This window comes from Pteropus alecto, unplaced genomic scaffold (assembly GCF_000325575.1).
Source record: "Pteropus alecto unplaced genomic scaffold, ASM32557v1 scaffold43, whole genome shotgun sequence".
Classification (NCBI taxonomy): Eukaryota; Metazoa; Chordata; class Mammalia; order Chiroptera; family Pteropodidae; genus Pteropus; species Pteropus alecto.
The window spans coordinates 6,779,869-6,793,503 of NW_006435764.1; the positions used below are offsets into that span (position 1 = coordinate 6,779,869).

Consider the following 13,635-nt stretch of genomic DNA (forward strand, 5'->3'; position numbering starts at 1 on the left):
GAAGAGCAGAGGTGTTTAGAAGCGTTTTCTATTTCTCTACACGTTAGAGAACAGGGTGGCCTTAGGCAGACACACACCTGGGTGGGTCGCCATCTCCTCCAAGGAGCCCTGGTCTCCCGAACACCAGAATAAGTCCACACCTGCCGCGGAGGAGCAGGCCGGGCCAGTAACGTGCTTCACATACTCACACGTCCATTAATCTTCCTCCAGATCGCTGCTGTCATGCAGAGCAGTGAGGTGGGCTGAGTCCGGCTCAGAGGCTCAGAGCCAGTCACTCCAGTTTGCCTGGCAGTGTTGAGGGTGGGGGGAGGAAGGGAGATCATGATTCTGTTTTCAAGCCCCACCCCTAAAACCAGGGAGGGAAGCAGCTGGGTTCCCGTTTCAGGAGAGCTCCACTCTCTGGACACGACAGAGCCAACCAGCTGCGGGAGAACCCTGGGGAACGTGCACATCAAACACACTGGGAAAAGGAGGGGAACCAACCGGGCAGGAGCAGGTTGGTCTCCTGCCAAGAACTTTGAATGGTACTCCTATCAGAACTGGAACACAACAGGAGGTGGGCAGGTTTACGGTCTCTGGGGAAAGGCAGTGGGAAATGGCAAAAGCAGGACGAGCATGGGAACCAAACTCGCTCCCTGGCAGGAGAGGGGACAGCCCAGTTGTCTACAGGGCAACATCCACACGTGGTCAGAAGTGAAACGCTGTCCTATTATACCCTTCCGAGGCGGAGGGCCCACACTCCGAGTGTAGACTGATTTTCCCACGCTTTGCTGGCTGTGTCCTGGACCCTACAGATTGGAGCACGGTCATTTCCACAGGCCTCTAAGTTAAGGTCTGCCACTCATGCACTTGTGCCCAACTGCCACCGAACGGAGGGAAGGAGGACTCTCACTGGCTGTGTTGTGCAATCTAGTCCGTCACCAAGGGCAGAGCAGAAGCTACAGATGACGGACCCTCCCCCAGGGAGGGGAGCGCTCTTCCTTTGCCAAAGCTCAGCCCAAGGCTGCCACAGAGAGGTGCTGTTTAGCGAGAGAAAGGTCTGTGAGGAGTGGCAGGAGGGATGCCCACCAGATACTTCCTCTTCCTCACCAACTGCTACCATCAGCCTCCACAGGCTGCCTCTGAAAAGCACGCAGAACCTATGGTGGCCGCAGTAGGTGTGAGCCACTCCCCTGTGAGAAGAGGGAAGCTGCTGCGGACCCCTGGGCCCGAGGAGGCCCCACGGTATCCTCAGCCGGCCCTGCCGCAAAGCTAAAACCAGCCAGGACAGAAACCTAGAACGGCCTGCTCTCCACCCAACCCACACACAGAAAAACCAGTGCCTTTCACTCTACAACATGGTTGGGGGCGTGGAGCGGGGAGACACCAACAGTCATCTCAGCAGGGCACCCAACACTGGAAGTGGAAAGTGATGGCTTCGTATGCAAGGCATCCCTTAAATGCACACACACAGATACGCACGCAAGATGTGTGTGTGTGCATGTATGTGTACATATATGATTACATGTCTACGTATGTATACATACGTAGACATGTAAAACTGATTTTCGGCCCACATGGTTCCTGGATTTTCCCTTCAGCAGCATTATGACCTGCCTGGCTCCATTTTCTGGCCTGAAGCCCCAGCCTCACCCTTGTCCCTTCCTAGAGTCAAACTCTGGGCTCTTGTCACTTGTTTACAAATGTAGAATGTTCTCTCAGATCTCCATGCCTTTGCTGTAGCCTCCTACTACCTGGAATACCCTCCCTCCACCGTCCACTCCTATTCTTCTTCCTGGTTAGCCTCAGCTCAGACATCACTTCCTCCAGGAAGCTTTCTCTGCTCCATCCTTCCAACATCACAGGGTCCCTGACATGGGTCTCCAGGAGTCTGACAGTCAGCTCTTCTTGCACTAGGACTTCACTGCTTCCTGAATGGCCTGTCTCCTTCACAACTCTTGGTGGCTGTCTTGTTCACCATTACAGCCTAAGGGAAACTTCTAGGACTTAAGTCATCTGTCCTCAGTGCCCAGGCACCCTGCCTGGGCACTGAGGCTCCCAAGAAAGGCTTTCCTAATCCATGAAGAAAAGTCAGGGTCAGGGTCTTCCTGTTTGGTTTTTTTTTTTGGAGAAACTCCTAACCCAAACTCTTAGCACAACTCTGCCCACTGCCTTAAACCCATCCTCTAGGGCCTTCTGGTGCTGGCAGGATTTCAAAACTTGTCTGTGGATCTGGGGCCTGCCACCCTTCCACTTGTCCCTTCCCAGCCTCCTGTCTACCAAAGGGGTCTGAGGTAGCCCCCACAAAAGCCTTTTAAGCAACAGGACTGCCTCTGAAGTGTAAGCAATCAGGGTACAGTGCCAAGGTCCCCAAGAGAGTGATTCTAGACCCAGCTCCACCCAAACAAGTTACATAACTTTGAGCAAGTTGTTCACTCTCTCGGAAGGCAGCTATGCTCACCACTATACCACCAACACACATCATTCACTCTCCTGGGACCTGCACTTCCCCACTTTTAAAATAAGGGGCTGGAGATGAGCTCTGAGCATCTGTCCTGTGCAGACGGGAGGGCTTCGGTGCCTCTGTGCTCACAGGCCTTCCAACCCTGTCCCTGAGACCTGAGCAGGAAGTGGGCATGGTCTGCATGTCCTGAAGACCACATCCTGACCTTGGCTTACATAGGATCGACCTGCCAAAAAGTCTGGCCCCCTAGGTAAACCTCATCTAATGTGCCGCCACATTGGACACCAGGCTCACACACTGGAAAATCTCTTCTGCTCAGGGCTGAAAATTTTAAAATTAACCTACGGGACTTCGAAACACTACAATCCTGAACTCAGTGCGCCCTAGGGAAGGATCCTTTCCCTCCCTAGACTTCAATTACCCAGTTTACAAGCTCCTCACCCTTCCCAGCCTCTGCATACCATAAACGTGGCCACGAGGCCCAGGGAAAGGCACCATGACACAGAGTCTATTAGCAGCAGGCCCCAGGGCTCCGCGGCCTTGGTCTGAACTGCTCTGAGTAGGTGCAGTGCCTGTTAGGGTCCGGCACACCTAGCACCTAGCACCTGCCCCACCTGCAGCATGACTCCCCAGCAGCTGGCTCCTCGGAGGGCTCCTGGGTGGGGGAGCTGCGTCCCATGGGTAGGTGACCCAGGAGGAGAAACTGACCTGGCAAAGCCCAGCAGCAACAGTTTCAGTTTCCCTGCCCAGAGTAGGGGAAGGGGGAGGCGGGTCCCAGCAGACCAGTCCAACGAGTCGTTTTTCTACCACCCTATACGGCTGCCGCCTTCTGCATCCGCTCAAAAACTGGAGATTCAAAAATCAGGTGGAGCTTTCACACCCTGAGTCACAAAGACCAGGGAATCAAGAAGAAAGGAGAAAATGGTCGGCCTTCTCACTCTTGCCCTATCCACAATGGTCCTGGAAAACGTGGTGCCCAATTTCCTCACAGCTGTTGGTCAATTCAGAAAAGCAAAAGATCTCCCAAGATGCTCAAAGACAAATCTGGGCCTCACCCTCGCCAGGCGCTGAGGTGGCGTGAATGCAGTCCTTCCTGGGCCGAGCGCCGGAGCCCTTCTCCCACTGTAACTGACGCTGGCTCGCTGACAGTGACACATGTGATCTCACCATCTGGGGACAAAATTCTCACCCCTCAGTGTACCTGCCCACCCATCGTAAAAGAGGAAAGGATGAGGCCAATTTAACCAGAAGCAACAATGTCACCACAGATACCGTGGGCCAGAACTCAGCAAAACCAGGGGGGCTTGCCTTTCTGGCGCAGGTCCCTACTTCGGAAAGCCAGGCAGAGTTTCCTTAGCGGCGCATTCTCCCGAGTTCTTATCACAATCCAGTAATGGTATAAACCTTCTCCCTCATCTTCTCATCCTTAAAAAGTTCTTTTTGGTCATTATTACACTTATTAAGATACCAATTAAGACTTGTGACTTATATGGCCAAAAATTGGATAGATGTCTGATTTACAAATCAATATGGTCACACTTCCCCAAGGGTGGTTACAAGTGGAGAAAAACGTCCATGTTATAATTTTTCTTATTATTTCACAAATAATTGAGAGATGACCACACACAAAGCATCTGAAGACCCTAGGGGAGGAAAAGATACAGAGGAGGATAAAATCCAGCCCATCTTCCAAAAGAGTTCATTGCCTAGTAGAAGAGATAAGCACAAAGCACACAGTCTGATATGAGACAAAATCCAGGAACTAAAGTTACAGTCTACCTAGTCCCCCCAATTTGCTAGAAGTCTGTGGCTTTTGTTATTTTTCAGAAGAACCACAGGCTGAGAGCTCTGAAGATCCCAGGTCTCACTTCTAGCTGGGACCATGAGTGCTGTTGAGCTCTACCTGAAACTCCGTGGTTTCAGTGAATGGGGATGCTGGCCCATTGAGTTGACCATGGTGCAAGTCGTGTGACGCTGATGGAGGGAGACAACCCAAGGAGACTCACTGCAGAATCAATCGTTTAGCCTTCCTCACCTAACCCCCATCGAGAAACTGGGGACAGGCCCAATACGCCAGCAAAGATGATAAGGAAAGAGAGTAAACAGTCAAAAAAGCTGCTCAGGACTCAAGTCATGGAAATGAAGTCAGAAAAAGCACCCAGCAATGGAACACAAGAGGAAAAGATTTGGAAGGGATTTCTTTTTTTATTATTATTATTATTATTATTTATGTCTACAGCACCTGGTCTTCCTAGGTGGTCTCCCATCCAAGTACTAACCAGGCCTGATCCTGCTTAGCTTCCGAGATCAGACATTGGGCTTGTTCAGGGTGGCGTGGCCGTAGACCATGGACCGTGGCTCCACTGGGGCACAAACCCAGGACCTTCTGCATGCAGACACGCTAAGTGCTACACTATGGAACCCCGTCCTGGAAGGAATTTCTGAAGCCCTGCATCTGGAACCACCACATCTCGGTACTGCCTGTGACTAGGCAGACACGTTTATACACTTTTCCTATTATTTCCCAATTGTTGGTTGTCAAGCCTGGTCTCCTTCCTTAACTGCCATTCAGTCAGTATCAGCTCAGTGCCCACCGATACCAGTCTTTAAGCGGTACCCTTACCCATCAGGCTACCAGCAGTGTCAGAACGCTTTTGGAAGGTAGCAGGGAGGGACAAACACTCATTCCTGAAAGTACGTGGAAAGACATAACACTGCCTAGACAAACAGAGAAGATTCTATGCCATCTGAAAAGAAAAGAAGTCAGTTAATTCGGAGCCCAGGGATAAAGATTAAGGCTCAAGTCCTACTTGACTGGGGTAAAAAACAGCTAGCTAGTTCTATCTTAAAAATGGGAAAGGCTGGTGCTTGGTCTGTATCACCTCAAAAGAAAACCACTTCCTGAAATTAAAAAAAAAAAGAAAAAGTAGGTGAGGGGGAATGGGAATTGGTTTGTTTAAAACCTTTCCTGTACAGTCAACAGCAGATTAGCTACACAAGACTCTTCTGGAATGGTCTGCCACGAAGAATTTTATAATGTAAGCATTCTGAATGTGAAACTGGGAGCTCAGCACCTAAACATTTATTATTGAGAAAAACCCTCACACCACAATCATAATGAAGGTTTAACATCAGTGTTTGACATTTTGTCATTAAGAGATTGGTTTTAATAGTGTGGATTTGGCAGCTTGCCCTATCGGCTGTTTCACAAGCAGTTTCTGTGGTTTTAAGGCAGGGTGTTTGCTTTTAAACACTATCTGAAAAATATATTTCAGAATAGGGTTAGACCATTCCAAGACAGAAGGAAGGAATGAAAACCAAACCAAATAAAGGAATCTGGTGCTACCGAACAGAAAGGGAGAACACCAGAGGCGCGGGGAGAAAAAGACATTATTCATCACCTGCACCCAAATGGCAACAAAAGCTGAGTGCTTCTTACTACCGAGTTAGAAAATAAGGACAGAGAAATGGCACCAAAGACATAAGCTTAATAAAGGGAAATCCCTATACAGATCTTCATCTCTCCAAAATAAACTTCCCCAGCTCAAATCTACACATTTATTCAATAACAAAACAACCCCAGCAGTTCCACATCAATGCAAAGGACTGTCATTTAATCAATTAGCAGCCACACCTCTCTGCCAGTGTGATGTGGTAATTAAGGTAGATTTTTTTTCTCCCTGGGAATACAAGTACAGAAGGGCAGAGCCCCTATGGACCTAACCCATTATGACAGCCTTTTCATTAGCAAGAAAAGGCTGCCATGCGCTCTCCGAGGAGGCAGTGGCCCGCATCACTGAAGAATACCTGCGTGTGAACAGCAGCTACCTCTGTTGTTAGAAATGTGTCCAGACAGGAAACAGGGAGGGGGGAGAACCACTCGTGAGACAGCTGTGCTTGTCAAAGTAATTTATGTGGACCTTGGTTTTTCCACTTTAACAAAAAGATGGGTTCTAAAATAATTTACAAATGGCATAAAACTGTGATCTTGGAGAAATGAATCAGGTTTGAACACAAATACAATCATACAGTAGAACTGCCTCTCCCTGCTAGGGGAGCAGAGGGGCACATGTGGATAAGTGATGCTTAAATCAAGGGCAGCGGCTCACCTCTTTATCCTCACCCCACGGAGCTATCTTAAAGTAGGCTCGAAATTTTAGAACTTTGCTAATAAAAATCAAAACCTCTAACGGGATAAAAGAAAAGGCGCTATTGCCAGGGTGAGACGAGCGAGTAAATCAAACCATAAACTCATAAACTCAAGTTAACTGAAATTCCACAGAGGCGCACACGGCAATCACTCTCACTAAGAAACAACTGCAGATGTCTGGGTGGACCACATGCTTAGCTATGCAGACTAGCTTAAGGAGAGAGGTGAACCAAAAGGAAGACCAAACAGAAGCAAACAGGAGCTGGTGGCACTTTACATGGCAATGGGATAGAGAGACACAGCAGGATGGCCAGAGTTCAGCTGCCAGGATTGTACTGGCAGGTCCCAAATGCACACTCCTAGCTCCGACGCTCGGTGTCCTTGGAAGTCAAGGCTACAAGCAAGTAGCTCTGGGGCTCTGCGTGTGTAAGCGGCATGTAGGTTGTCAAGAGAGAATGTTAGTTTCATAGGGATAACACGTACACAGTTAAAAACCACACACAAAAGCTTTCTTCTTTTTTCTTTTGTGTGGTGGAAAGGAAGAGCGCTTACAGAAAGAATCACGGCATTTCATGGGTGCCACAGTGCAGGGCAGTCAAATCTAGGAATCCAAACTGTTCTATGCTGTGGGGTGCTTACTACTTGTTGGTTACCTATGTTAGGTGTCAGGCCTCTGGCTTTTCTAAAGGAGTTCTTGAAATTCCAGAAGATGAAAAGAGAAAAAGGGGAGAATAAGAAGCCAGGATTTTTTTTTTTTTTTTTTTTAAGTTTCCCACAGCTCTTGTATGGTCCGGTCAAGATCAGGGAGGTCAGCCAGAGAGCAGCATCTGCTGCATACATCTCCACCACCGGTGCCACTGTGACAATAGGCCAGTGAGGGCAGAAAGAGTCAGGCAGAAGTGCGCCCACACGACCCTAAAGCCAAGCCAGGAAAGACGTTTTTCCCCACACTGGCTGGGAGCTAATCCTAAGGAGCCTCTATCTTCTCGTGCCTGGACACAACCAAAGCCCGGATCAAGGACTCTGACACCCACACATATGCTGGACCACTTGGGCTTTTTACCTTAAACAAGTTATTCAACATTTCTGGGCCCTGTTTCCTTACCTGTAAAGTAGGGAAAACAATAAGACTTACTATCTCACAAAGATTAAATGAATTGATGAATGTAAAACAGCTAAACAAGGATCTGGGACAAAGTGCGTGCTCAATAAATGTTAGCTGTTATTATGTCTACAGCTAAAGACACGAGCCTCAGGGCACACCATGAGTGGGAACTGGTGGAGGGTATTCTCTACTCTTCAAGTACTCAGTCCAGTCCCTTTAAGAGTTTCCCAGCCACTTGGAACAGAGTAATGTACTTAGAGGGCCATCCAGGAGGCACCGTTATTGAGTCACTGCCTTAGCTAATAGAGTGAACAAATCCCCTTTGAAAGCAAAAGTCTATCTTCCACACAAACCAGCGGCCGGAGAGAGAAAAAAAGCACATCAAGTTCAATTTTGGAATTGAAATGAAAGCCACATGTGAATCTGAAAAGAAATATGCTTTGTGTAAAAAGCACAGGATTATGGGACTTGCTGACTGAGGGGAAATGGACCTATAATCCTGCGAGTCTATATGTAGACTCAAACTGATATAGGTTAAGCACTTGATTAGTTCGTTTTTTAAAAAATGATTCCAATGAAAAGTGATCCTGAGGCAATGAGATCATTTAAAAAAATGTGCTTAAAGCTGTTCCAAGTGACTATTATAGAGGAGGCCCAAAGGTCTACTCTTAATGGTACTAAGGGAAGCTTTCAAAAGTCAGAGGTGCTACAGAAGTTGGAGGATGAGTACAAGCACAAGAACGAGGTCAAGAATGATAACAGTTTAGAACTATATATCCAATGCAATTTGATCTGTCTCTTAAAGACTCATAGAGCAACGATAAAGTTCACACGCTGTTACAGACACCAAATCTGCTAAGCTCTGACAAGAGACAATAAAGTATACCTCCAGAAGTGTGGGATTTGGCAGGCATTAAGAAATAGGGCTAACAAAAATTTAAGTACAGAAGAAATTGAACGAAGTGTGTAGGCTCTACAGCCACCTAGGACACAGCCTGTTGTGTGTTCTGGCTTAGCGACTGACTGGGGCCTACACGCCTTCAGCTATTGTAGGCACCAAGGTTCTTCAAGGTTAGAGGCTAAGCAAGCTTTGCAATTTTCAAATTTGGAATTGACCAATAGCCAACACATAAGCCTAAAAAAAAATCTACTGTCATAATGAAATCCAAGTAAGCCAAATGATCTTTTTAATGGAATAGAAAAAAAAAAAGGCCAATGCTCTGTATCAGGAGGAGGAAACAAGCCAACTTTGGTCAAAGTCCCTTGGGTCACTGAAAACCAGCTTCCTCAGCTAGAACAACTGCAAAGTAAAGCAGCAAGTGCCTTCCGGCAGCTCAGCCAGGACTCGGAATTGCAAAACAATGGCTCATTATGAGGTCACAGCAAGTAACCAACCAATCAAGGGCAGGGATATCAACCCCACACTTGTCTACAAAAGTGATTCTCACAGGTCTGTCTGGAAACCCTCTACGCTCCTAATTATTAAGGATCTCAAATAGCTTTTGTTTATGTGGGTTATAGCTACTGCATTATAATGAAAACCGAAAAAATGTTAAACTATTAATTCATTTAAAATAATATTACTAAATACATTACAAGTCTTAATAACTATATTTTCCAACAAATCAATACATATCATCATAGTAAAATCAAAGTTAACTTTTAAAATGGAATTAAAGCTACAACATCGATGAGCCTCGAAAACATTACAATAAGTGAAATGAATCAGACACAAAAACTACTGTATGATTCCACTTACAGGAAATATCTAGAATAGGAAAACTCATACACATAGAAAGTAGAATCGAGGTTGCCAGAGGCTGGGGGCAGGGGAGATAGGGAGTTATTATTCAACTGATACAGAGTTTCTGTTTGAGATAATGGGAAAAGTTCTAGAAATAGTGGTGATGGTTATATAACATTGTGAATGTACTTAATGCCACTAGGCTGTATGCTTAAAAATTATTAAAATATAAATTGTATGTTACGTGTATTTTATCACAATGAAAAAAATGAAATTAACATAAGAAGGCCATGAGAAAGTTTCAGACTACTGTAACTGAGGAACATTCTATAAAATAACTGACCAGTTTTCTTCAAAATTGTCAGCATCATGAATGGCATGGAAAGACTAAGAAATGGTCACAGATTTGAGGAAACTATGGAGACATGACAACTAAATGCAGTGTGAGATCCTGGACTGGACCTTGGAACAAAAAAAGCACATCCGTGGAAAAACTGATGAAATCTGAATGAGTTATATACTTTGGTAAATAGTATTATACCAAGAGTAATTCTTAGTTTTGATACACGCTCTATAGTTACATAAGATGTTAATATAAGGGGAAACTGGGTGAAGAACGTACAGGAACTCTCTGGAGTATTTTTGCAACACTTCTAAGTTTAAAATTATCTCAAAATTTAAAAAATAAAATTTAACTTTAAAAAACCTCACAAGGCCAATGCTATGTATTCAGAGGAGGAAATGAGCCAACTTTGGTCAAAGTCCCTGGGATCAGAGAACAAACTTCCTCGTGTTGCTAGGACCACAGCAAACCAAGGCAGCAAGTGCCTTCCTGAGGCCCAGCCAGGACTAAACGGGCTGGGAATTGCAATATAACCGTTTATGAAATTATCCAGAAACTGACCAACCAAAGCCAGGGAGAATTAACCCAAGTGTTGTCTACAATCACGATTCTTAGATTTTTTTGGTTTCAGAACCCCTTTGTACTATTTAAAATGATTGTCCCCAAAAGCTTTTGATTATACACATTATACCTATCAATATTTAATGCATTAGAAATTAATGAGATTTAAATATGTATCCATTCATTTTAAATAACATTAATAAACCCATTATATGTAAACATATTTTTAATAGAAAAACTATACCTTCCAAACCACAATTTCTCACACACCAAAGTCCACCCAATGAACTGATCTTATAATGCAAGCAAAACACAAGGCCAGACCAAAACCCCCCCCAAAACAAAAATACTAACAAACTAAAAAGAATAAAAGATTTTAAAAAGAGAAAATTAGAAAAAATGAGAAAATTTAAAAATAAAAGGGAAAATGAGAAAAAGAAAAAATTAAGGAAGAAAAAAAGAGGGGGAAAAGAATAAACAAACAAACCACAGATAAAACAACAAAAATAAACATCTCAGAAGGCCAGTGCTATATGTATTAGAAGGAAGTAAACTAACTTGAGTTCAAGGCTTTGAGGCTAAAGCAGAGATTATATAGGGGCTGGGAAGTATAAACATGGCCTCTTTATAAAGTCATCACAAGAAACCAACCCAAGAGGGACTATCAAGTTTTGTCTACAACAGAGGTTTTCTCACTTTTTGGTCTCAAGAACTCTTTACACTCTTAAAAAAAAATTACTCGGGACCGCAAAGAACTTTTGTTTATGTGGGTTATAGCTATCCGAGAGTTAGTTTATTAAAAACCAACACTGATAATTTTAAAAAATATTTTTTATTAATTCATTTAAAATAACAGTACACAATTACATGTTTACACGAATAACCTATTCTTAATGAAAAAACTATGTTTTCTAAAACAAAATGTAATTCACAATGGGAGCTGCATTCTTTTACATTCTTGTATCTCTCTTTAATGCCTGCCTGAATGGGAGAGAGTCGACTTCTAACATCTGCTTCTGCGTTCAATGTGTTTCAATATGTTGCTTTGGTTCAAAGATGGGAAAAAAAAACTCACTTCACAAAGTTGGAAAATGGAGTTTAACAGCCATTCATATCCTGAGAATTTCCTTCTTTAATACTAGACCAAAACTCAACAAGTGGTAGTTTTTAAAGGCTAATTGCAATCTGAAATTTTATCAAAGTTTTGTGTACTTTTACATTAAAATCCATTGGTCATCTTGCACTCTCAATGGCTCTTTTACCCACTGGCAATTTGGAAAATAGTCCTCCATTGACTCATGTAGAATTTCCCAATACTGGCATTTCACACAATGTCAAAAAAAATCACATTCCATTAATTTTACCACCGATCTCATCAAAAGAGTCTTTAACAAATACAAACTTTCCAAAATTCTGATTTTCGCTTGAAAACTTGAATGTTATCACTGGCAAAGATGACACACTTAATTTGTTCAGTTTCAAGAAAATGTCCACAAAATACTCGAGTATGAATAGCTATGGTTTGTCCATCATTGCTCTTTCAAGTAAAAACGATGATCCGTACAGCTGGTTCTGCTCCCACACACACGTGTGCTTCCTCGAGCCAGCCCTGCACCACGTGCAGCCGCAGCGTTCCACGGACTCTGCATTTCACCACTCAGAAAAGAAATCTTTACTAGGGGGCTGAGCTTCATAAAAATTAATAATTTTTAGTGCTTCATCCAGGACATTCTTAAGTGAAAATGGCTTTTTTTTGTTAACCACTGGTGTGGAAGGAACGGAAGTCCAGGACACCGGCCACCAGTAGCCTGCGGCCGCTCCCTTGACTCATATGAGGGGCCAGCAGTTCTCTCTGCCGTTGCTGCTGCACCCACGGAGCAAATGGAAACGAAGTCATTCCAGGATAAACCATCGGAGTCAAAAAAGTTATTCAACTCTTTCATATTTATCACCACTTGTGTTGGCTGTTGAGCGTTCACATAACAGAAAATATTCTTTGAAGCATAGCTGGTGCTGGTACAAGTTGAGCTATGTCTATAAATGTGCTCGTTGGTAAGGTGAAAGTAAAATTCTGTAAATAAGATATTAATTCAATCTGCATGTTTGCAGCTAAATCTTTAATTCGACGAGCGGTGGTAACAAGTGAAGTTGCGGCGGGACCCTGAAGCTAACTAACTTGTCATCCAGTGGGCATTCGGGAATGTCAGCTGTTCAAGACTTTTTTAGGCTCTCAGCTACTGGGTACGCCGTTCCAGCCGAAGCACTGTGATGACTTATCATATAAGGGGCTTCAGTGACTTTTTCATTTCTAGGTTGAAAAACTGGAATATGGAATACATTTTGGCTTTGAAGGAATAGTTCACGGTGTGTACACCTAAAACATTCAGTTCCTTTTTCTCTAAACTCGGAACGATGGGCCTTGCAATGATGCCGCAACTTAATTGGCACTGTACCATGCCATGAAAATGTTGTTGCGCAGACACAAGGTGCATTATTAACATCTATGAAGCTGAGAAGACAGGTTTCATTGTGATTTCTTTTTTTTTTTTCATTTCTTATTTACAGTTTTGCCCAGTTTCTCTGAGTAGATGCCTCCCTTTTACTTGTTCATACATCCATTTCAGTAAATAGAGGTGACAGTTAGTTATGTGTTGAGAAAGCAATTCTTCTAATCTCCCTTTTTAAGCCAACAATCCATCCTTAAATATAAGAGAAATATTATAAATTTTCTTCTATTTTTAGATAAAACAGAATCAAGTGCTAAAATAAGTTGTAAATGGTTTAGAAATGAGAAGTTTTCCCAAGGTTTTACATGTACTTACTTCTTATGTTTCCTTGAAGGTGCCAGGAAAATGCTGGGATTTTGAAATAATAATTTATTGAATAATAATGAGGTTTGCAGAGATTACAGATACAACCAAAGAAAGCTATTAAGGGCACAGTAGAAGTACTGAGAACAAACTGCGTTCATCATTGAAAACACTCTTATTTATGCCTTAAAGTATTATCTTAAAAATTCTAGAAAACACAAGAATACAGAAACACACATTTCATTCACAAAGAGTGATGATGTCAACACACATCATTTAGCCTCTGGGAAACTCCACTGTACACTGGTAAGAGAGTGAGTGGACAAAAAAGGCAAATACTGCATTAGTGTTATAATGTAATAATTCTGACTTCATGTACCACTGAAAGGGTCTTAGGGACCCCCCGGCGTCCCCAGACCACACTTTGAGAACCAAGTTCAATACTGCACTACCGAAATTAACAAGTGTCTCCTCAAAAT

General features: G+C 43.7%; 1 protein-coding gene and 1 pseudogene across 7 annotated transcripts in view; both read right to left on the reverse strand.

The window, feature by feature from the left end:
• The window catches only part of MARK2 (microtubule affinity regulating kinase 2), a 51,372-nt gene that overhangs the window by 28,864 nt on the left and 8,873 nt on the right, over nt 1-13,635 (reverse strand). The gene's annotated exons all lie outside the window — the stretch shown is intronic.
• Nucleotides 4,674-4,789, reverse strand: LOC112479264 (annotated as a pseudogene).